This window comes from Phyllobates terribilis, unplaced genomic scaffold (assembly GCF_046119375.1).
Source record: "Phyllobates terribilis strain yellow unplaced genomic scaffold, ASM4611937v1 Scaffold_5__5_contigs__length_657084704, whole genome shotgun sequence".
In the NCBI taxonomy this organism is placed as follows: Eukaryota; Metazoa; Chordata; class Amphibia; order Anura; family Dendrobatidae; genus Phyllobates; species Phyllobates terribilis.
In genome coordinates, this window is record NW_027362765.1 from 300,472,361 (window position 1) to 300,495,895 (window position 23,535).

Sequence of the window (23,535 nt, forward strand, 5' to 3'; positions counted from 1 at the left end):
CCTCCATCAGGTTGCAAATTAAAAATAATTTTTTTCTGCATCTAGCTCTGAAAAAATATTTGGGCTTCTAGCAGTGTGTGGGACTTGGTCTATTAGTCCATCTATACTGACCTCCATCAGGTTGCAAATTGAATAAAAAAATTTTCTGCATCTAGCTCTGAAAAAAAATTTGGGCTTCTAGCGGTGTGTGGGACTTGATCTATTAGTCCATCTATACTGACCTCCATCAGGTTGCAAATTAAAAATAATTTTTTTCTGCATCTAACCCAGCCAATAGTTTTGGCCTAATACCACAGTTTGGCCACTCAGCTCTGCTCGGTTACCATCCATTGTTTTTTTGTGCAAACAACTCCAGAGTTGTGAATTAGTTAACCACCAAAATGAGTGGAAAAAGGCCTGCTGCTGGTGGAAAGGGGAATAGGCGTGTTGGGAAGGGGAAAAAAGGTTGTGTCCGTGGGGTAGGTGCAGAAGAAAGACCATCTTCCAGCCAAACTAAAATGTCTACTTCTTTTAGCGGACAATGTGATAAGATCCCTTTCTTACGGCCACGCCAATCGCTACAAATTCCAGATGAGGCACAAAAACAGCAGGTGCTTCAACGGATATCAAGTGCTCCTTTAAGTGGGCTCTCCTCCACATCAACTTCAACATCACAAATACTCCAGTCCTCAAAGGTGTCACCCAAATCGCACTTGCTTCCTCACAGCTCCCAAATCTCCAGCTGCCCGTCTGAGTATGAGGTAGAACAGATGGTTGAGTCTGCAGAGCTGTTTACTCATACTATAGCCTGGGAATCAGAGGTCGACTCCAGCGCTTCTGTGAATCCAGACGAGGAAATAATCTGCACTGATGCCCAGAATCTTTATGAGTCGGATCCAGGACCAGACGCAGAAGGTTCTGACCATAATGTAGACCCTCATTCCCAAACTGTAACTCCTGTTGGTGGAGACAATGAGGAAGACGATGATAAGACTCAAATACCTGATTGGAGCGACAACTTTAGTTTTTTGTCAGGGCAGGAACAGGTTGGCTCTGAGGACGACGGGTGTGATAACGCACAGGGTGATGATGATGAGGTCGGAGATCCCACTTACTGTCAACCCACAGTCAGCCAAGAGATGAGGTCAGCAGAGGAGGTGGAGGAAGATGCTAGTGACGACGAGGTCAGGTTGCGCCTTCCTGGACAGAGACGTAGTACTGGAAGCACGTCAACAACTGCATCCTCAAACACAACTCTGCCTCTCACCACAAGTCGTGGTGGCTCTTCAGGTCGCATGGGTGCTAAGCCTTGCATAGCCTGGGCATTTTTTCAGATCGATAAAGATGACCCAACTCGTGTTATCTGTAACATTTGTCAGCAAAAGCTAAGTAGAGGCCAAAAAATACATAGTTTGAGTACTTCATGCATGAACCGGCACATGGACATGAAGCATAAGTTGCAGTGGGAAGCTCAGTGTGCTACAATGCGGTCTAGCCGGCCGGGCCAACCACCGTCTGCCATATCTTGTGCATCCGCGGCCTCTTCATCCTCTGTGACTGGGGGGACAGCAGTCACACCTGTTTTGGGGCGCAGACCTGCCACCTCTTTACCCGCAACAGCCAGCGTGATTGGCAGGTCATCATTTTCTTTGGAGCTGGTAACACCAGCTGGTCTTGAGCGCTGTCCGACATCGATAGCACCACCTTTGGATCAAGGCAACCTAACATGTCCGCCTGCATCTTCCTCACAGACCGGCAGTTTGCCGGGGACACCCTTATCAACCCCGTCTAAGCACAATAGCCAGCCCTCGGTCCCTCAGATGTGGACAAGTAAAAGACCATTTCCTCCTAGCCATGAGAAAGCTAAGAGGTTGAATTTCACCATCTGCAAGCTCTTGGCTACAGAAATGCTGCCTTTCCGCCTGGTGGACACAGAGGATTTTCGAGACCTTATGTCCGTCGCAGTGCCCCAGTACCAGATGCCCAGTCGGCACTACTTCTCAAAGAAAGGTGTGCCTGCGCTCCACCAGCATGTCGCACACAACATCACCGCTTCTTTGAGAAACTCTGTGTGTGACAGGGTGCATTTCACCACAGACACTTGGACGAGTAGGCATGGACAGGGGCGTTACATGTCGCTGACTGGGCACTGGGTAACTATGGTGACAGCAGGACAAGGGGCTGCTGTCCAAGTCTTGCCGTCCCCACGAGTTGTGCGTCAATCCTCTTTATGTCATTTTTCCTCCACTGCTTCTGCCTCCTCAACCTCCTCTCGGTCTTCCACCTGCATCCAAAGCCTGTCTGGTCATGCCACAAGCTTTCTAACTGCGCAGAAGGGATCCTGCACACCTCCTTACTATGCTGGCAGTAGGGCTCAACGTCATCAGGCGATTTTTACATTGAAATGTCTGGGAAATGTGAGTCACACAGCTGAGGAGTTGTGGTCAGCTCTGGAGAACCAATTTCATGAATGGTTGTCTCCACTGGACCTGAAACCAGGGAAGGCCGTGTGCGACAATGCTGCAAACCTGGGTGCGGCCCTTCGCCGGGGCAATGTCACACACGTGCCTTGTATGGCTCACGTGTTGAACCTGGTTGTCCAGCAATTTTTAGCCCACTATCCCAGACTAGATGGCCTTCTGCAGAGGGCACGGTCGCTGTGTGCTCACTTCCACCGTTCGCATCCCGCAGCTCAGCGACTTACATCTCTACAGAAGTCGTTGGGCCTGCCACTTCACCGGCTAAAATGCGATGTGCCTACCCGGTGGAATTCAACTCTGCACATGTTGCAGCGACTGTGGCAGCACCGACAAGCCCTGGTGCAATACGTTCTGACGTATAGCCTGGGCCAACGAGATTCAGAGGTGGGGCAAATCACGCTGGAGGAGTGGTCTCAGATCAGGGACCTATGCACCCTTCTGCACAGTTTTGAAATGGCGACGAAGATGTTTAGTGCTGACGATGCCATTATCAGCATGACTATTCCGGTGATTTACATGCTGGAGCACATGTTAAACAGAATTCGGAGTCAGGTGGTGGCACAAGAGGAGGTGGAGGAAGTAGAGGAGGAGGAGTTGTATGCGGAAGGGCTAACATCTGCAAGGTCCAGACGGTCGGCAGCACCAGGGCGGCAGGCATGTGAGGGTGGGGGAGATGATTTTACCAGGGCGCATGGTAGCAGCCAAACTAGTGAGGAAGGTGCAGGAGCCCAGGAAGAAGTGGAGGACAAACTGATGGAAGACTCATCAGATGAGGGAGACCTTGATCACATTTCTGTTGTGCGAGGTTGGGGGGAGAGGACAGAGGAAGGAAGCATGATTGTTACCTCGCCACCAACACAACAGGGACTTGGTGCTCCTGGATGCGCAACACACATGAGTGCCTTCTTGCTGCACTACCTGCAACATGACCCTCGAATTGTGAGAATTAGAAATAATCCTGACTACTGGGTTGCCACACTGTTAGATCCCCGGTACAAAAGTAAATTTGCAGAAATTATTCCTGCCATAGAAAGGGATGCACGCATGCAGGAGTATCAGCAGAGACTGTTGCAGAATCTTACATGTGCTTTTCCACAAAATACCAGTGGTGCACGTAGTGAATCTTACAGTTCCAACTTGCCAACCGTGGTCTGTATGGAATTGTTCAATAAAGGGCCCAAAATTAAGATAACATAGATGGGAGAGGTCTCTATGAATAGGAATTCCTAAGTATTTGATACCCTGTGAGGGCCAGGCAAAGGGAAAGTTGGACTGGATGGAATCCTATATGGATTTAGGGAGGGAGACATCGAGGGCCTCAGACTTCGCTGCATTGATTTTAAAATTTTACCATGTAACAAAGTGATCTATTTCAGCCATAACAGCAGGGATGGATATATGTGATTGAGTGATATATACTAGGACATCATCAGCAAATAGAGAGCACTTGTACTCGGTGCCTCCCACCTCAATCCACCTAATATTGGGGTTATGGCGAATTGATGAGAGCAGGTGCTCCGTCACTAGGATGTATAAGAGAGGGGACAGAGGACATCCCTGCCTTGTCCCATTGGTGATTGTGAAAGGTGATGAAAATGTTCTGACGCACCCCCTGGGCCTTGGGACACCCGGAGCCGGACCCTTTTTGGTGGATGCTGGTGGTTGTAGTCTTCGTGGCGGCGATCCGGTTCCGTGGCTCAGGGCGGTCAAACCAGTGGCGGAACTATTTATGTGGTTTTGATGTTTAAATGTCCGACTACGCCACCCGTGGATTGCGGTCAGAGTGAACCGCCGCTACAGGGCAGACCGCTAAGGCTGGTGTTGTGGGTGCAGCAGAGCGTAGCATAACTCCCCACGGGAGGAGTATAGCCTCAGGGCAGTGTATGCGGAGGATGGGGGTGATGGTGCAGGGCAGCAGCAGTAACGACACGGAGTCAGTGATGCAGTTCAGGGCCTTTACTCACAGTTCTTATTATCCAGAACACGTCTGCAGGTAACGGCTGCCCACGTCGTACTGTGCTCACCAGGTGAGGGGCTCAGACAACTCCCAGATAACTTTGGAGCGCTTCACAGGACCCCCTTTGTGTGTCCTTTGTCTGGCCTTTCTTACCAACACTTCTGTCCGGCTGCCTCGGGCCTCCTCTTGGTAAACTTGGCGCCAGTTTCCCTGACCCTATGTGGTGCCTTCCTAGCGGGTGGAGCAAGGGGCTGCGCCACATAAAATGTCAGAGCCTCCGGTTTCTAGCTGAGGGTCGTTTCCTGCCTCCACTAGTTCGGGGACCGGTCTCCCCCTTTGGCCTGACCCCTCCACGCAGGTGGATTCGGGCGTGCGGTGGCGACTCGCCCGTCCGCACCCCTGGGATCCCTTCATTCCTTGTTCCTGGAGCCTTCTCCGCTCCTCTTCCTTCCTTCTCCCTCTTGCAGGCCTGGGCCTCTGTTACTAGGCCCGCCTCCGGAGCAGAGCTCATGCAGAGCCCCTGCTCCCTGCCACTTCTGCTCAGACTTCTCTGCACTGAACTAAGATGGTGCCCACCTTTTATACTCCCTTCTCAATGCACCCAGGAACTGCTTCCTCCCTGCTCCTGCACTGCAGGGTTCCCCTTCCTCAGTGTTCCCTCCCCCCACTCCAGCCAGGGACAGGGACTGTCGTGCCCATCTCAGGGGCATATTGGTCGCCCTGCCCCACGGCAATGTGGTGTAATGCATGCAGGTGTCGGGTCCTGATCCACACTCCATCCTTATCTGAGAGTGAGATATCACACCTCTGGGTGAGGTGCAATACGTCTGTAGCAACCGAGCCCTCGGTGCTACAGTTCCATTTATCTTCAGCCTAGGTGACGTATTGTGATACAGGGCCGTGATTTTGGCTATAAAAGGGTCCCCTAGACCCCTACCCCAAGCTTTTTAAGAGAATCATATATGGCGTGCCAGGAGACTCTATGGAGTGCTTTCTCAGCATCCAACGAGAGTATCTACTTACAAATTTTTAACTGCATCTAGCCCAGGAAATACTTTGTGCCTAGTAGCAGTGTCTGCTAGTCAGCGGATTATCCCGGCTGTTAAGCAAGCTACACCACCTGTAGTTTGGACACTTAATTTTTTCAAAGGAAATGCTTCGGGACCACGGGATACTTAGTGAAGAGCATCAGGAGGCACCCCAAGGCATAGGGGCTGGGACTGGCACTAGGATGCCTTGCGGTGGACAGCCGAGCTCGATCCTTATAAAAGCTTTTTAACTGCAGCAGCTTTAGTGGACGCTACTGGAGCTGGAATTACGCGGCTGCTGGCATGAGACTTGCCCTCCAATAGATCCTTGTAAATGGATTTAAAGTGTATTCATTCAAATTAGAGGGACAATTTAAATTAAAAAGCTTAGAGCTGCCTCCACCACAGGGGGGCTCTCTCGACCCACCAGCGGACAGGCACCAGTATTGGGAGAGGGGGGCTGGCCGTCAGGGTTCACCGCGGCTCTGGCACAAACCCGGCGACACGGAGGTGGCACGGGCAGGAGCGGACTGGCCGTCTCGGCTTCTCACTTTTTGGATTTTAGAAGGGCATGACATGCCTATATCTGTGTCTCCCCCTCCTTTTACTCCTCCACCTCTTTTCTTTTCGCATGACTATATGTACTTGTCACTTTTCCATGTGTTAGTTGTGTCTTCTGAGCAGTTTGTCAGCTTTTGGACACCTTTGAAGGTGTTTTCTATGTGTTTCTATGTGTTTTTGTTTGCCTGCCATTGGTTTTAACGGTGTTCGAAGGTGTTCGACGAACAGTTCGACGAACAGTTCGGCGAACACACGGGTGTTCGACGAACCGAACCGAACTCGAACACTACGGGGGTGGCTCAACACTAGTAGAGAACACAAGGCAATTCCGCATGTGCAAAACATGCGAATTACGTGCGAAAAATGCATGCCAAATTCCGCATGCATTTTTCCGGGAAAACGACATGCGGAAATGAAGAGCAAATTTCCGCTTCATTTGCGCATCGTGGGCACATACCCTTAATCCTTTTTTTTCCACCTGGCAGCAAGATTTAACCTTTTTTTCCGCCTGGCAGCAAGATTTAACCCTTTTACCACCTGGCAGCAAGATTTAACCCCTTTTTTTCCTCCTGGCAGCTAGATTTAACCCTTTTTTCGCGTGGCAGCAAGATTTAACCCTTTTACCGCCTGGCAGCAAGATTTAACCCCTTTTTACCACCTGGCAGCAAGATTTAACCCTTTTACCACCTGGCAGCACGATTTAACCCCTTTTTTCTACATGGCAGCAAGATTTAACCCTTTTTCTTCCACCTGGCAGCAAGATTTAACCCTTTTACCACATGGCAGCAAGACTTATCCCCTTTTTTCCACATGGCAGCAAGATTTAACCTGTTCACCACCTGGCAGCAAGATTTAACCCTTTTACCACCTGGCAGCAAGATTTAATCCTTTTTTTTCCACCTGGCAGCAAGATGTAACCCCCTTTTTCCACCTGACTGCAAGATTTAACCCGTTTACCACCTGGCAGCAAGATTTAACACATTTACCACCTGGCAGCAAGATTTAATCCTTTTTTTTCCACCTGGCAGCAAGATTTAACCTCTTTTTTCCACCTGGCAGCAAGATTTAACCCCTTTTTTTCCACCTGGCAGCTAGATTTAACCCTTTTTTCACGTGACAGCAAGATTTAACCCGTTTACTGCCTGGCAGCAAGATTTAACCCTTTTACCACCTGGCAGCAAGATTTAAGCCGTTTACCACCTGGCAGCAAGATTTAACCCTTTTTTCTACCTGGCAGCAAGATTTAACCCATTTACCACCTGGCAGCAAGATTTAACACTTTTACCACCTGGCAGCAAGATTTAACCCGTTTACTACCTGGCAGCAATATTAACCCTTTTACCACCTGGCAGCAAGATTTAAGCCGTTGACCACCTGACAGCAAGATTTAACCCTTTTTTCTACCTGGCAGCAAGATTTAACCCATTTACCACCTGGCATCAAGATTTAATCCTTTTTTTTTCCACCTGGCAGCAAGATTTAATCCCTTTTTATCACCTGACAGCAAAATTTAACCCGTTTACCACCTGCCAGCAAGATTTTACCCGTTTACTACCTGGTAGCAAGATTTAACCCTTTTACCACCTGGCAGCAAGATTTAAGCCGTTTACCACCTGGCAGCAAGATTTAACCCTTTTTTCTAAATGGCAGCATGATTTAAGCTGTTTACCACCTTGCAGCAAGATTTAACCCGTTTACCACCTGGCAGCAAGATTTAACCCGCTTACTACCTGGCAGCAAGATTTAACCCGATTACCACCTGGCTAGCAAGATTTAACGCTTTTTTTCCACCTGGCAGCAAGTTTTAACTTTTTTAGCACCTGGCAACAAACCAAAAGGTTGCCCAACCAATTATATTTTTGTAATTTTGTAAACACTACAATAAATTGATTTTTGACATTTTGTTCCTCTTTAATTTCACTTGGCAGTGCCACCACTGATCACTACACCTCACGCCCCATCCACAATGTTGATAGTCATCACATGTCCTCTACAATACCAAGGGGTAATGTTTACGGTGGCAGAAACTTCTACTGGACCTATGCTGACGCCAGTGCCCATCAGCTGAAGTGTGTTACGGTGCAGAGACACATTGAGTTCCTGCACCGCAATACACATCACCGGCCAATCAGAAGCCAGCAGCTGACGTTGGCGTGCCAGGCATAGACGTTGCATGGCAGTGACGTTAGCCTACACACACAGTCTAGCCTATGCTGGGGCTACACGATGTTTGGTCACAACATTGGTCAAGCTGCCAAACTTCGGTCTGTGCCGCTGCTACATGTTAGCATGATGCAGGTGAGTAGGGTTACATTATGACTAGAGATGAGCGGTGTTCGACTCGAACTGTTCGCCAATCTCAAATTCGAGTTGTTTTGGGCGGTGTTCGAGCCGTTTGGCGAACACGAACAATTTGAAAAAAATTTGGCTGTTCGAGGTTATGTTCGATAACTGTTCGTGCACCAACATCATAACTGGATTTTTTCTCAGTAATGCTGAAAATGAATGTTAATACCCAGTTTGAGTGTACAGCGGGGCGGGGGGAGGGGCAGGGGATGGATCTCTGCATAAATAATGAAGATCTCCATTTTTTTTTCTCTTTCTCACATTTACAGTGGTGAGGTGCAATCTGTCAGCCTATCAGCAGCGCACACAAGGAGCGAACTGCTTTTTTTCACACAAGCAGGGGCATGTGTCATTGGCAGTGTATATCACATGTCCTTGCCCTATAAGACCCAGCCATTTTCCCCGTCGCCACCGTTTTCTCACTGCTGCAGCTGCGTGTTAGACGGCACCGCTGTTGCTGTGTGCGCTATACTTTCAGTGTTAATTTCAAGCCAATTTTCACACAAATCTACAGATAGCTTGGGAGTAGGGAATAGTTGTGATTGCAGTCCTTTTGAGGACTAGGTTACATCATTTCCTATGACTTTTATCAGGCAGGTCTGTGCTCTTAAATAGATAGGTTGGGAGTAAAGACTAATTGTAATTGCAGTCCTTTTGAGGGCTAGGTTACATCAGTTCCTATCACGTTTATCAGGCAGGTCTGTGCTCTTAAATAGATAGGTTGGGAGTAAAGACTAATTGTAATTGCAGTCCTTTTGAGGGCTAGGTTACATCAGTTCCTATTACTTTTTGCCAGGCAGGTCTGTGCCAGTGCTGGGCAAGTTTTTTTCACAGCATTTGGCTAAATCTAGCTAAGCAAATTCTTTTTGGCCTTTTGCAGTGTGTGTTAGTCAGTGGAGTAGCCTATCTGTGTTGCAAGCTACACCACCTGTGTATAGAATACATTTTTTTTACTGCACCTAGCCAAGTAAAACCTTTTGGGCATAGCATCATTCTATTAGTCCATCTATACTAACCTCCACCAGGTTGCAAATTCAAAATAATTTTTATCTGCATCTAGATCTGAAAAAATGTTTGGGCTTGGGCTTGTAGCAGTGTGTGGGACTTGTTCTATTAGTCCATCTATACTAACATCCACCAGGTTGCAAATTCAAAATCATTTTTATCTGCATCTAGCTCTGAAAAAATATTTGGGCTTGGGCTTGTAGCAGTGTGTGGGACTTGTTCTATTAGTCCATCTATACTAACCTCCACCAGGTTGCAAATTCAAAATAATTTTTATCTGCATCTAACCCAGTCAATACTTTTGGGCTAATACCACAGTTTGGCCACTCTGCTCTGCTCGGTTCCCATCCATTCTTTTTTGTGCAAACAACTCCAGAGTTGTCAATTAGTTAACCACCAAAATGAGTGGAAAAAGGCCTGCTACTGGTGGAAAGGGGAATAGGCGTGTTGGGAAGGGAAAAAAAAGGTTGTGTCCATGGGGTAGGTGTTAAAGCAACAGTAACATGTGCAGAAGAAAGACCATCTTCCAGCCAAACTAAGATGTCTACTTCTTTTAGCGGACAATGTGACAAGATCCCTTTCTTACGGCCACGCCAATCGCTACAAATTCCAGATGAGGCACAAAAACAGCAGTTGCTTCAACGGATATCAAGTGCTCCTTTAAGTGGGCTCTCCTCCACCTCAACTTCAACATCACAAATACTCCAGTCCTCAGAGGTGTCACCCCAATCGCACTTGCTTCCTCACAGATCCCAAGTCTCCAGCTGCCCGTCTGAGTATGTGGTAGAACAGATGGTTGAGTCTGCAGAGCTGTTTACTCATACTATAGCCTGGGAATCAGAGGTCGACTCCAGAGCTTCTGTGAATCCAGACGAGGAAATGATCTGCACTGATGCCCAGAATCTTTATGAGTCGGATCCAGGACCAGACGAAGAAGGTTCTGACCATAATGTAGACCCTCATTCCCAAACTGTAACTCCTGTTGGTGGAGACAATGAGGAAGACGATGATGAGACTCAAATACCTGATTGGAGCGACAACTTGAGTTTTTTGTCAGGGCAGGAAGAGGTTGGCTCTGAGGACGATGGGTGTGATAACACACAGGGTGATGATGACGAGGTTGGAGATCCCACTTACTGTCAACCCACAGTCAGCCAGTCGATGAGGTCAGCAGAGGAGGTGGAGGAGGATGCTAGTGACGACTTGGTCAGGTTGCGCCTTCCTGGACAGAGACGTAGTACTGGAAGCACGTCAACAACTGCATCCTCAAACACAACTCTGCCTCTGACCACAAGTCGTGGTGGCTCTTCAGGTCGCATGGGTGCTAAGCCTTGCATAGCCTGGGCATTTTTTCAGATTGATAAGGATGAACCAACTCGTGTTGTCTGTAACATTTGTCAGCAAAAGCTAAGTAGAGGCCAAAAAATACATAGTTTGAGTACTTCATGCATGAACCGGCACATGGATATGAAGCATAAGTTGCAGTGGGAAGCTCACTGTGCTACAATGCGGCCTAGCCGGCCAGGCCAACCACCATCTGCCACATCTTGTGCATTCACGGCCTCTTCATCCTCTGTGACTGGGGGGACAGCAGTCACACCTGTTTTGGGACGCAGACCTGCCACCTCTTTACCCGCAACAGCCAGCGTGATTGGCAGGTCATCATTTTCTTTGGAGGTGGAATCACCAGCTGGTGTTCAGCGTTGTCCGACATCGATAGCACCACTTTGGATCAAGGCAACCTAACATGTCCGCCTGCATCTTCCTCACAGACCGGCAGTTTGCCGGGGACAACCTTCTCAACCCCGTCTAAGCACAACAGCCAGCCCTCGGTCCCTCAGATGTGGACAAGTAAAAGACCATTTCCTCCTAGCCATGAGAAAGCTAAGAGGTTGAGTTTCACCATCTGCAAGCTCTTGGCTACAAAAATGCTGCCTTTCCGCCTGGTGGACACAGAGGATTTTCGAGACCTTATGTCCGTCGCAGTGCCCCAGTACCAGATGCCCAGTCGACACTACTTCTCAAAGAAAGGTGTGCCTGCGCTCCACCAGCATGTCGCACACAACATCACCGCTTCTTTGAGAAACTCTGTGTGTGACAGGGTGCATTTCACCACAGACACTTGGACGAGTAGGCATGGACAGGGGCGTTACATGTCGCTGACTGGGCACTGGGTAACTATGGTGACAGCAGGACAAGGGGCTGCTGTCCAAGTCTTGCCGTCCTCACGTTTTGTGCGTCAATCCTCTTTATCTCAAAGTTCCTGCACTGCTTCTGCCTCCTCAACCTCCTCTCGGTCCTCCACCTGCACCCAAAGCCTGTCTGGTCATGCCACAAGCTTTCTAACTGCGCAGAAGGGATCCTGCACACCTCCTTACTATGCTGGCAGCAGGGCTCAACGTCATCAGGCGGTTTTTACTTTGAAATGTCTGGGAAATGTGAGTCACACAGCTGAGGAGTTGTGGTCAGCTCTGGAGAACCAGTTTCATGAATGGTTGTCTCCACTGGACCTGAAACCAGGGAAGGCCGTGTGCGACAATGCTGCAAACCTGGGTGCGACCCTTCGCCGGGGCAATGTCACACACGTGCCTTGTATGGCTCACGTGTTGAACCTGGTTGTCCAGAAATTTTTAGCCCACTATTCCGGACTAGATGGCCTTCTGCAGAGGGCACGGTCGCTGTGTGCTCACTTCCACCGTTCACATCCCGCAGCTCAGCGACTTACATCTCTACAGAAGTCGTTGGGCCTGCCACTTCACTGGCTAAAATGTGATGTGCCTACCCGGTGGAATTCAACTCTGCACATGTTGCAGCGACTGTGGCAGCACCGACAAGCTCTGGTGCAATACGTTGTGACGTATAGCCTGGGCCAACGAGATCCAGAGGTGGGGCAAATCACGCTGGAGGAGTGGTCTCAGATCAGGGACCTATGCACCCTTCTGCACAGTTTTGAAATGGCGATGAAGATGTTTAGTGCTGACGATGCCATTATCAGCATGACTATTCCGGTGATTTACATGCTGGAGCACATGTTAAACAGAATTCGGAGTCAGGTGGTGGCACAAGAGGAGGTGGAGGAAGTAGAGGAGGAGGAGTTGTATGCGGAAGGGCTAACATCTGCAAGGTCCAGACGGTTGGCAGCACCAAGGCGGCAGGCATGTGAGGGTGGGGGAGATGGTTTTACCAGAGCGCATGGTAGCAGCCAAACTAGTGAGGAAGGTACAGGAGCCCAGGAAGAAGTGAAGGACGAACTGATGGAAGACTCATCAGATGAGGGAGACCTTGATCACATTTCTGTTGTGCGAGGTTGGGGGGAGAGGGCAGAGGAAGGAAGCATGATTGTTACCTCGCCACCAACACAACAGGGACTTGGTGCTCCTGGATGCGCAAGACACATGAGTGCCTTCTTGCTGCACTACCTGCAACATGACCCTCGAATTGTGAGAATTAGAAATAATCCTGACTACTGGGTTGCCACACTGTTAGATCCCCGGTACAAAAGTAAATTTGCAGAAATTATTCCTGCCATAGAAAGGGATGCACGCATGCAGGAGTATCAGCAGAGACTGTTGCAGAATCTTACATGTGCTTTTCCACAAAACACTAGTGGTGCACGTAGTGAATCTCACAGTTCCAAACTTGCCAACCGTGGGACCGTCGAGTGTTCAGCACTCAAAACGTAACAGAAACACAGTATCTGCTGGTAACATCAATTTTGCGGAATCATTTCACCACTTTTTTAGCCCATCCTTTGCAAGGCCACAGGAGACAAGAAGTCTGACACATAGTCAACTCCTAGAGACGATGGTACAGGAGTATCTCCAAGTAAACATTGAAGCCATGACTGTGTCACTGGACCCTTGCTCTTTTTGGGCTTCCAATCTGGATGAATGGCAGGAGCTCGCCACTTACGCCTTGGAGATCTTGTCATGCCCCGCAGCCAGCGTTCTGTCTAAAATTGTGTTCAGCGCTGTTGGTGGTGTGCTGACAGATAAGCGCACGCGGCTCTCCACTGATAATGTAGACAGACTCACGTTCATAAAGATGAACAAATCATGGATCCGAAATGACTTTTCTACCCCTGTGTCATCCTGGAGAGAGTAAAAGCTTGATGATTTGTTAAAATCACCTCACTCAAATTACTAATCATGTTTATCTGTATCTTGGCTGGAAAATAATTTGGGCCTTGTAGCAGTGTGCAGTACTGATTCTATTAAGCCATCTATACTAAACTCCACCAGATTTAAAATTACTAATCATGTTTATCTGTATCTTGGCTGGAAAATAATTTAGGCCTTGTAGCAGTTTGCAGTACTGATTCTATTAGGCCATCTATACTGAACTCCACCAGATTTAAAATTACTAATCATGTTTATCTGTATCTTGGCTGGAAAATAATTTGGGCCTTGTAGCAGTTTGCAGTACTGATTCTATTAGGCCATCTATACTAACCTCCACCAGCTTTCAAATTAATAATAATTTTTAGCTGCATCTAGCCCGGAAAATAATTTTGGGCTCATAGATGCGCAAGACACATGAGTGCCTTCTTGCTGCACTACCTGCAACATGACCTTCAGATTGTCAGAATTCGAAATAATCCTGACTACTGGGTTACCACACTCTTAGATCCCCACACTCCTCGATCAACCTTTTCATTTTAATAAAGAACAAAAAAATGGTCATTTTTGAAATTATAAGCATTAGCAGGTTATTAGAAACTGAAATCAAACAGTTTTCAACTCAAAACTTTATTCTAGGTGATGTTACATTTGCACATAGGACCCCTTGTTCGAAAGAAGCTTCTGAACTCTCTCGTCCATTGAATTTGTCAGGTTTTGGATGCTTTCTGCTTCAATTGTTTTGCATGAGGACAGAATACCCTCCCAGAGCTGTTGCTTAGATGTGAACTGCCTCCCGCCATCATAGACACTCCTTTTGATGATGCTCCAGAGGTTCTCAATGGGGTTGAGGTCAGGGGAGCATGGGGGTCACACCATAAATTTGTCCCCTTTTATGCCCATATCAGCCAGAGATGCAAATGTGTTATGTGCAGCATGAGACGGTGCATTATCATGCATGAAAATGATCTTGCTGCGGAATACACGGAAGTGCTGTTTGAGAAACTCCACATACATTATGGAGTTCATTTTTACCCCTTCAGGGATCCTAAGGGGGCCGACAATCTCTCTCCCCATGATTCCAGCCCAAAACATTACTCCACCTCCTCCTTGTTGGCGCCGTAGCCGTGTTTGCGTGGGGTGTCCATCAACCAGCCATCCTCCACTCCATCCATCTGGACCATCGAGCGTTGCACAGCACTCATCGGTGAACAAAACAGTTTTGAAGTCAGTCTTCATGTATTGTTTGGCCCACTGGAGTCGTTTCTGCTTGTGTACAGTGGATAGAGGAGGTCGACAGGATGGCTTACGCACAGCTGCAAACCTCTGAAGGACCCTGCATCTTGTTGTTCGGGGGACGTTGGAGGCACCAGCAGCTTCAAAAACTTGTCTGCTGCTATGACAAGGCTTTTTTGCCGCTGCTCTTTTAACCTGACGTAATTGCCTGTTGGAAAGAGTCCTCAATTTTCCCTTATCAGCACGCACACGTGTGTACTGTGAATCAGCTACATACTTCTTGATTGTGTGATGATCAGGATGAAGTGTCTTGGCAATGTTGATTGTAGTCATGCCTTGACCTAAACACTTCACAATTTGTTGCTTCTCAGCAGCCGACACATCCTTTTTCTTTCCCATTTTGGCAGAAAATGTAGGCTGCTTAATAATGTGGGACAGCCTTCTTAAGTAGTCTTGCCTTTCATTGGACACACCTGCCAAACTAATTAGCACAGGTGTCTGCAATTGCTTACAGTGATATAAAGAGCCCTGACACACATCACCATCAATGAGTTTAACTGACAAACAAAAAAATTCTTACCTTATCACTCCTAAACACTTTTTGCATACTAATTTGGAACACAGTGTACATGTGCTTTTCCACAAAACACCAGTGGTTCACGTAGTGAATCTTACAGTTCTAACTTGCCAACCATGGTCTGTATGGAGTTGTTCAATAAAGGGCCCAAAATTAAGATAACATAGATGGGAGAGGTCTCTATGAATACGAATCCCTAAGTATTTGATACCCTGTGAGGGCCAGGCAAAGGGAAAGTTGGACTGGATGGAATCCTGTATGGATTTGGGGAGGGAGACATCAAGGGCCTCAGACTTCGCTGCATTGATTTTAAAATTTGACCATGTAACAAAGTGATCTATTTCAGCCATAACAGCAGGGATGGATATATGTGATTGAGTGATATATACTAGGACATCATCAGCAAATGCAGAGCACTTGTACTCGGTGCCTCCCACCTCAATCCACCTAATATTGGGGTTATGGCGAATTGATGAGAGCAGGTGTTCCGTCACTAGGATGTATAAGAGAGGGGACAGAGGACATCCCTGCCTTGTCCCACTGGTGATTATGAAAGGTGATGAAAATGTTCCATCTATCTTCAGCCTAGGTGACGTATTGCGATACAGGGCTGTGATTTTGCCTATAAAAGGGTCCCCTAGACCCCTACCCCAAGCTTTTTAAGAGAATAATATATGGCGTGCCAGGAGACTCTATGGAATGCTTTCTCAGCATCCAACGAGAGTATCTAATTACAAATTTTTAACTGCATCTAGCCCAGGAAATACTTTATGCCTAGTAGCAGTGTCTGCTAGTCAGCGGATTATCCCAGCTGTTAAGCAAGCTACACCACCTGTAGTTTGGACACTTAATTTTTTCAAAGGAAATGGTTCGGGCCCCCAGGACACTCAGTGAAGAGCATCGGGGAGGCACCCCAAGGAACAGGGGCTGGGACTGGCAGTAGGACACCTTGCGGTGGACCGCCAAGCTCGATCTTTATAAAAGCTTTTTAACTGCAGCTTTAGTGGACGCTACTGGAGCTGGAATTACGTGGCTGCTGGCATGAGACTTGCCCTCCAATAGATCCTTGTAAAAGGATTTAAAGTGTATTCATTCAAATTAGAGAGACAATTTAAATTAAAAAGCTTAGACCTGCCTCCACCGCAGGGGGACTCGCTCGACCTACCAGCAGACAGGCACCAGTATTGGGAGAGGGGGGCTGGCCGTCAGGGTCCACCGCAGCTCTGGCACAAACCCGGCGACACGGAGATCGCACGGGCAGGAACGGACTGGCCGTGTCGGATTCGCACTTTTTTGGTTTTTGAAGAGCATGACATGCCTATATCTGTGTCTCCCCCTCCTTTTACTCCTCCACCTCTTTTCTTTTCGCATGACTATATGTACTTGTCACTTTTCCATGTGTTAGTTGTGTCTTCTGAGCAGTTTGTCAGCTTTTGGACACCTTTGAAGGTGTTTTCTATGTGTTTCTATGTGTTTTTGTTTGCCTGCCATTGGTTTTAACGGTGTTTGAAGTTGTTCGATGAACAGTTCGACGAACAGATCGGCGAACATATGGGTGTTCGACGAACAGAACTCGAACACTACGGGGGTGGCTCAACACTAGCTGTGAGCACAACTCCCATCTGTGGACGTCGGGCCCTCATACCACCCTCATGGAGTTGGTTTCTAACCGATTGTGCAGACACATGCACATTTGTGGCCTGCTGGAGGTCATTTTGCAGGGCTCTGGCAGTGCTCCTTCTGTTCCTCCTTGCACAAAGGCAGAGGTAGCGGTCCTGCTGCTGGGTTGTTGCCCTCCTACGGCCCCCTCCATCTGGGACATCATGTCTCGCTCCATCCGCCAACGTTACATTGCACCACAGACTGTCCAGGAGTTGGCGGATGCTTTAGTCCAGGTCAGGGAGGAGATCCCACAGGAGACCATCCGCAACCTCATCAGGAGCATGCCCAGGCGTTGTAGGGAGGTGGTACAGGCACGTGGAGGCCACACACGATACTGAGCCTCATTTTGACTTGTTTTAAGGACATTACATCAAAGTTGGATCAGCCTGTAGTGTGTTTTTAATTTTGGGGGTGACTCCAAATCCAGGCCTCCATTGGTTAATAAATTTGATTTCCATTGATGATTTTTGTGTGATTTTGTTGTCAGCACATTCAACTTCGTACAGAACAAAGTATTCAAGGAGACTATTTCATTCATCCAGATCTAGGATGTGTTATTTGAGTGTTCCCTTTATTTTTTTGAGCAGTGTATATATACAATACAGACCAAAAGTTTGGACACACCTTCTCATTTAAAGATTTTTCTGTATTTTCATGACTATGAAAATTGTACGTTCACACTGAAGGCATCAAAACTATGAATTAACACATGTGGAAATATATACTTAACAAAAAAGTGTGAAACAACTGAAAATATGTCTTATATTCTAGGTTCTTCAAAGTAGACACCTTTTGCTTTGATGACTGCTTTGCACACTTTTAGCATTCTCTTGATGAGCTTCAAGAGGTAGTCACCGGAAATGGTCTTCCATCAATCTTGAAGGAATTCCAGGAAATGCTTAGCACTTGTTGGCCCTTTTGCCTTCACTCTGCGATCCAGCTCACCCCAAACCATCTCGATTGGGTTCAGGTCTGTTGACTGTGGAGGCCAGGTCATCTGGCGTAGCACCCCATCACTCTCCATCTTGGTCAAATAGCCCTTACACAGCCTGGAGGTGTGTTTGGGGTCATTATCCTATTGAAAAATAAATGATGGTCAAACTATATCGGATGGAATAGCATGCCACTGCAAGATGCTGTGGTAGCCATGCTGGTTCAGTATGCCTTCAATTTTGAATAAATTCCTAACAATGTCACCAGCAATGCACCCCCACACCATCACACCTCCTCCTCCATGCTTCACGGTGGGAACCAGGCATGTAGAGTCCATCCGTTCACCTTTTCTGCGTCGCACAAAGACACGGTGGTTGGAACCAAAGGTCTCAAATTTGGACTCATCAGACCAAAGCACAGATTTCCACTGGTCTAATGTCCATCCCTTGTGTTCTTTAGCCCAAACAAGTCTCTTCTGCTTGTTGCCTGTCCTTAGCAGTGGTTTCCTAGCAGCTATTTTACCATGAAGGCCTGCTGCACAAAGTCTCCTCTTAACAGTTGTTGAAGAGATGTGTCTGCTGCTAGAACTCTGTGTGGCGTTGACCTGGTCTCTAATCTGAGCTGCTGTCAACCTGCGATTTCTGAGGCTGGTGACTTGGATAAACTTATCCTCAGAAGCAGAGGTGACTCTTGGTCTTCCTTTCCTGGGGCGGTCCTCATGTGAGCCAGTTTCTTTGTAGCGCTTGATGGTTTTTGCAACTGCACTTGGGGACACTTTCAAAGTTTTCCCAATTTTTCGCACTGACTGACCTTCATTTCTTAAAGTACTGATGGCCACTCGTTTTTCTTTACTTAGCTGCTTTTTTCTTGCCATACAAAAAATTCTAACAGTCTATTCAGTAGGACTATCAGCTGTGTATCCACCTGACTTCTGCACAACACAACTGATGGTCCCAACCCCATTTATAATTCAAGAAATCCCACTTATTAAACCTGACAGGGCACACCTGTGAAGTGAAAACCATTTCCGGTGACTACTTCTTGAAGCTCATCAAGAGAATGCCAAGGGTGTGCAATGCAGTCATCAAAGCAAAATGTGGCTACTTTGAAGAACCTAGAATATAACACATATTTTCAGTTGTTTCACACTTTTTTGTTAAGTATATAATTCCACATGTGTTAATTCATAGTTTTGATGCCTTCAGTGTGAATGTACAATTTCCATAGCTATGAAAATACAGAAAAATCTTTAAATGAGAGGGTGGGTCCAAACTTTTGGTCTGTACTGTATATATATATATATATATATATATATATATATGTATGTATATATATATATATATATATATGTATATATATATATATGTGTATATACTGTATGTAACTGGTAAGCTTATCGGCACCTTCAACCAGAATGTACAGCAAGTGTGAACAGGTGCAAGCTGTTATGACTGCATAATATGCGAACAAAATTAGATACCGTGGGTATGGAAAGTATTCAGACCCTTTAAATTTTTCACTCTTTGTTTCATTGTAGCCATTTGGTAAATTCTAAAAAGTTCATTATTTTTTCTCATTAATGTACACTCTGCACCCCATCTTGACTGAAAAAAAACAGAAATGTAGAAATTTTTGCAAATTTATCAAAAAAGAAAAACTGAAATATCACGTGGTAACAAGTATTCACACCCTTTGCTCAGACAGTCATATTTAAGTCATATGCTGTCCATTTCCTTGTGCTCCTCCTTGAGATGGTTCTACTGCTTCATTGGAGTCCAGCTGTGTTTAATTAAACGGATAGGACTTGATTTGGAAAGGCACACACCTGTCTATATAAGACCTCACAGCTCACAGTGCATGTCAGACCAAATAAGAATCATGAACTCAAAGGAACTGCCCAAGGAGCTCAGAGACAGAGTTGTGGCAAGGCACAGATCTGGCGAAGGTTACAAAAGAATTTCTGCAGTACTCAAGGTTCCTAAGAGCACAGTGGCCTCCATAATCCTTAAATAGAAGAAGTTTGGGACCACCAGAAGTCTTCCTAGGCCTGGCCGTCCAGCCAAACTGAGCAATTGTGGGAGAAAAGCCTTGGTGAGAAAGGTAAAGAAGAACCTCAAGATCACTGTGGCTAAGCTCCAGAGATGCAGTAGGGAGATGGGAGAAATTTCCACAAAGTCAACTATCACTGCAGCCCTTCACCAGTGAGGCCTTTATGGTAGAGTGGCCCAACGGAAGCCTCTCCTCAGTGCAAGACATATGAAAGCCTGCATCGTGTTTCCTCAAAAACACATGAAGGACTCCCAGACTATGAGAAATAAGATTCTCTGGTCTGATGAGACGAAGATAAAACTTTTTGGTGATAATTCTAAGCGGTATGTGTGGAGAAAACCAGGCACTGCTCATCACCTGCCCAATACAATCCCAACAGTGAAACCAGGGAACATTTGGGCCTAATGACCTCTTTAACTGAATTAGTAATATCAGCCTACAGTGGGCGAATTTCCTTCAGCTGATTATGAATAATAGGCAGTAGCCCACGATGATTTTTTATTTAATTCTGTATTTTACACATAATGTACACTGCGGGTGCTGACTAAAACTTCCATCATTGTCGCCTGATCATGATCATCTCAGGGAGACAAGGTGTTAGATGATAGATGACTATATCTGTATTTTTTATTTTTAATTCAATATGTATTTATTTATTTTACTTTGAAAACAGGCCCTGGCTGATGACTACTTCCATCAGCTGCGCCTGCTCTCGCCGTTATTAGTGAAAGCAGGCATAGGCTGATCTGATGGGAGTAGTACACTCATCAGCCAACGCCTGTGACCCGCGGTAAGCTTTTACCGTGGGTCATAGTCACAGCAGTGGGCTCACACTGACATCTGACAGGATGATCCTGCAGTGCTCTAACTGGTGGTAACGATGTTACCGCCGATCAGAGCCGGCAGTGTTTTTCACACTGTCACACAGATGACATCATGAGAAACACAGACTTCCTTAGGATTGCTAGAGAGGCAAATCAGAACACTCGATTGACTGCAAAAGACCTTCAGAAAGATTTATCAGACCCTGGATTTGTGGTACATTGTTCTACTGTTTGGAGACACGTGCACAAATATGGCCTTCATGGAAGAGTCATGAGAAGAAAACCTCTCCTGCATCCTCACCATAAAAATCAGCATCAGAAGTATTCAAAAGAACATCTAAACAAGTCGGATGCATTTTGGAAACAAGTACTGTGGACCGATGAGGTTAAAATAGAACTCTTTGGCCACAATGATCATAGGTATGTGTTGAGAAAAAGGGCACAGAATTTCAGGAAAATAATATCTTGCCAACCATTAAGCATGGGGGTGGATCAATCAATGCTTTGGGGTTGTGTTGCAGCCAATGGCACGGGGAACATTTAACGGGTAGAGGGAAGAATGGATTCAATGAAATTTCAGTATAATCTCTTTTTATTGAAATAGAAATAGACATTAACATATAAAACATACATTAATAAATGCCGGTGTTTAATCATCATGGCGATCAAAATAACATATTCTCTATCACTTCTCTGATAAGACTCCTACACCTCTTATCTAATAATGTAAACATTACTTTTATTCATATCCAACAGTGCAGACCACTACATAAATCAAAAATACAACAGTACAAAAACAAAAAGAGAAAAAAGAAAAAAAAGAAGGGGTGGTGAGGGGGGAAGAGGAAAAAGAGAAAGAAAGATAAGAAAGGAGGGTAGGATTAGGAAATTGAAGAGGAGAAGGAGAACATAAACTAAGGCTCATTTTTAGACTCTCTAATTAGTTCCCAGCACCAACCCAGATCCAATTCACCAATTTATCAGTCTCTCACTCAAACAGCCTGTGAAACTCCGATGAGTCCTGAAACAGAATCCAGACACTCCAGATCTTCCTGAATTTATCAGCACATCCATTAAAGTCAGCAGAAAGTTCCTCCATTCTGCAGATATTAACCATTTCATTTTTTTGAGATCCTATTGATGAGGGCAGGATAGAAAGCCGAGCTTCCTCAGGAAGATTTTTGACCCTACTTCCGGTAATTAGATTATAATTGGAAAATATTTTTTCCCACAAAGGTTTGATCTTACTACACTCCCACCATATGTGAAGCATAGATCCTTTTTCCACTTTACATCGCCAACATAAGTCTGAGGCTGCCGGAAATATGGTGTGAAGTTTTACTGGATACTGGTACCATCTTGCCATAATTTTGAAATTTTTCTCCTGTGCATAACATGTGACCGACATTTTGTGTGTAAACAAGAATCCTTTTTCCCAATCTGTTGAATATATGACTACCCCCAATTCTTGTTCTCACATGTGTTGAAATTGTAACTTTCCTGAGATACTTTCCCCAATCAAATAATTATAAAGCAGGGATATTATATGATTGGGGGGAGATTCCTGTAAGAATAACCTCTTAAAAGAAGATGGTATACACTGGAATGGGGGTGCCATCCTCTGAGAAAACAAGAATCATTGCAACTGTAAGTATTCCATCCACAGCAATTTTCTAGACAGAGACCTATCCTGTAATGTATTGAATGACGGTATTTTACCATTTTCTAATATATGTAGGAGGCGAGTGTCCTCCATAGCTCTCCATCCCAAGAAAGATTCTCTCAGATATCCAGGAGGAAAGGAAAGATTAGAGAAAAGTGGCGTAAGAGGGCTGAATGTTCTAGAGGGATGGTATTTTTTCATAGTTGCATGCCAAATTTTAATTGTTCCCCTAGTCAATTCTGTCCAGCCTCCTATCGAGAAAACATCAGAGGCAAAAAGCCAAGGAAGGTGCTTCAAAGGAACACCCACCCCTTCCTGCTCAATAGTGACCCATTGTTTTGTCAGAGAGTTGACATGCCAGTCTATAAAGTGACCTAAAACAGAAGCTTGAAAGTATATTTTAAAATTCGGAAATCCAGCTCCACCAGCTATTTTAGGGCGGTTTATCGTCTGCATACTTATCCTGGGTCTATATTTACCCCACACAAACCTGATTAATGCTGTACGTAGTTTGCTGAAGAAGCTGCATGGCGAGAAAAGGGAACAGTTTGAAAAATGTATAAAAAGTGGGGCAATATATCGATTTTTACTGCGTTCATTTTACCAAACCAGGATAGTCTCAGTTTACTGTAATTCAGTAGGTCTTTATATGTACGATCCAAAAGCGATTGGTAATTTAGTGCAAAAAGTTTTGAAAAGTCAGGAGAAATGAGCACGCCTAAGTATTTTATCGCTTCTGACTTCCATTTAAAAGGGAAGTTATCCATTACATGTTCAACTTCTCTCTGTGACAGCGATACATTTAATGCCTCCGATTTTGAATAATTAACTTTAAAATTACTCAGGATCTATCAAACTCCTTCATTAAAGCAGGAAGAGATGTCTGAGGCTGAGACACAGAGGAGAAGGTCATCTGCATATGACGCGCCCCTGGGCCTGTGTCGCGCTGCGTTGCGCACGCGGGAGCTTACCCGGAGCCGGATCTGTTGAGGGTTGTAGTCTCGTGGCGGTGACCCGGTCCGTGCCCAGGGAGTCAAACTGGACGGCAGTAGATGTAGTACGACTACGCCACCCGTTGAATGCAGCTTATGGAGCTGCCGCTGCAGGACAGTCCGCT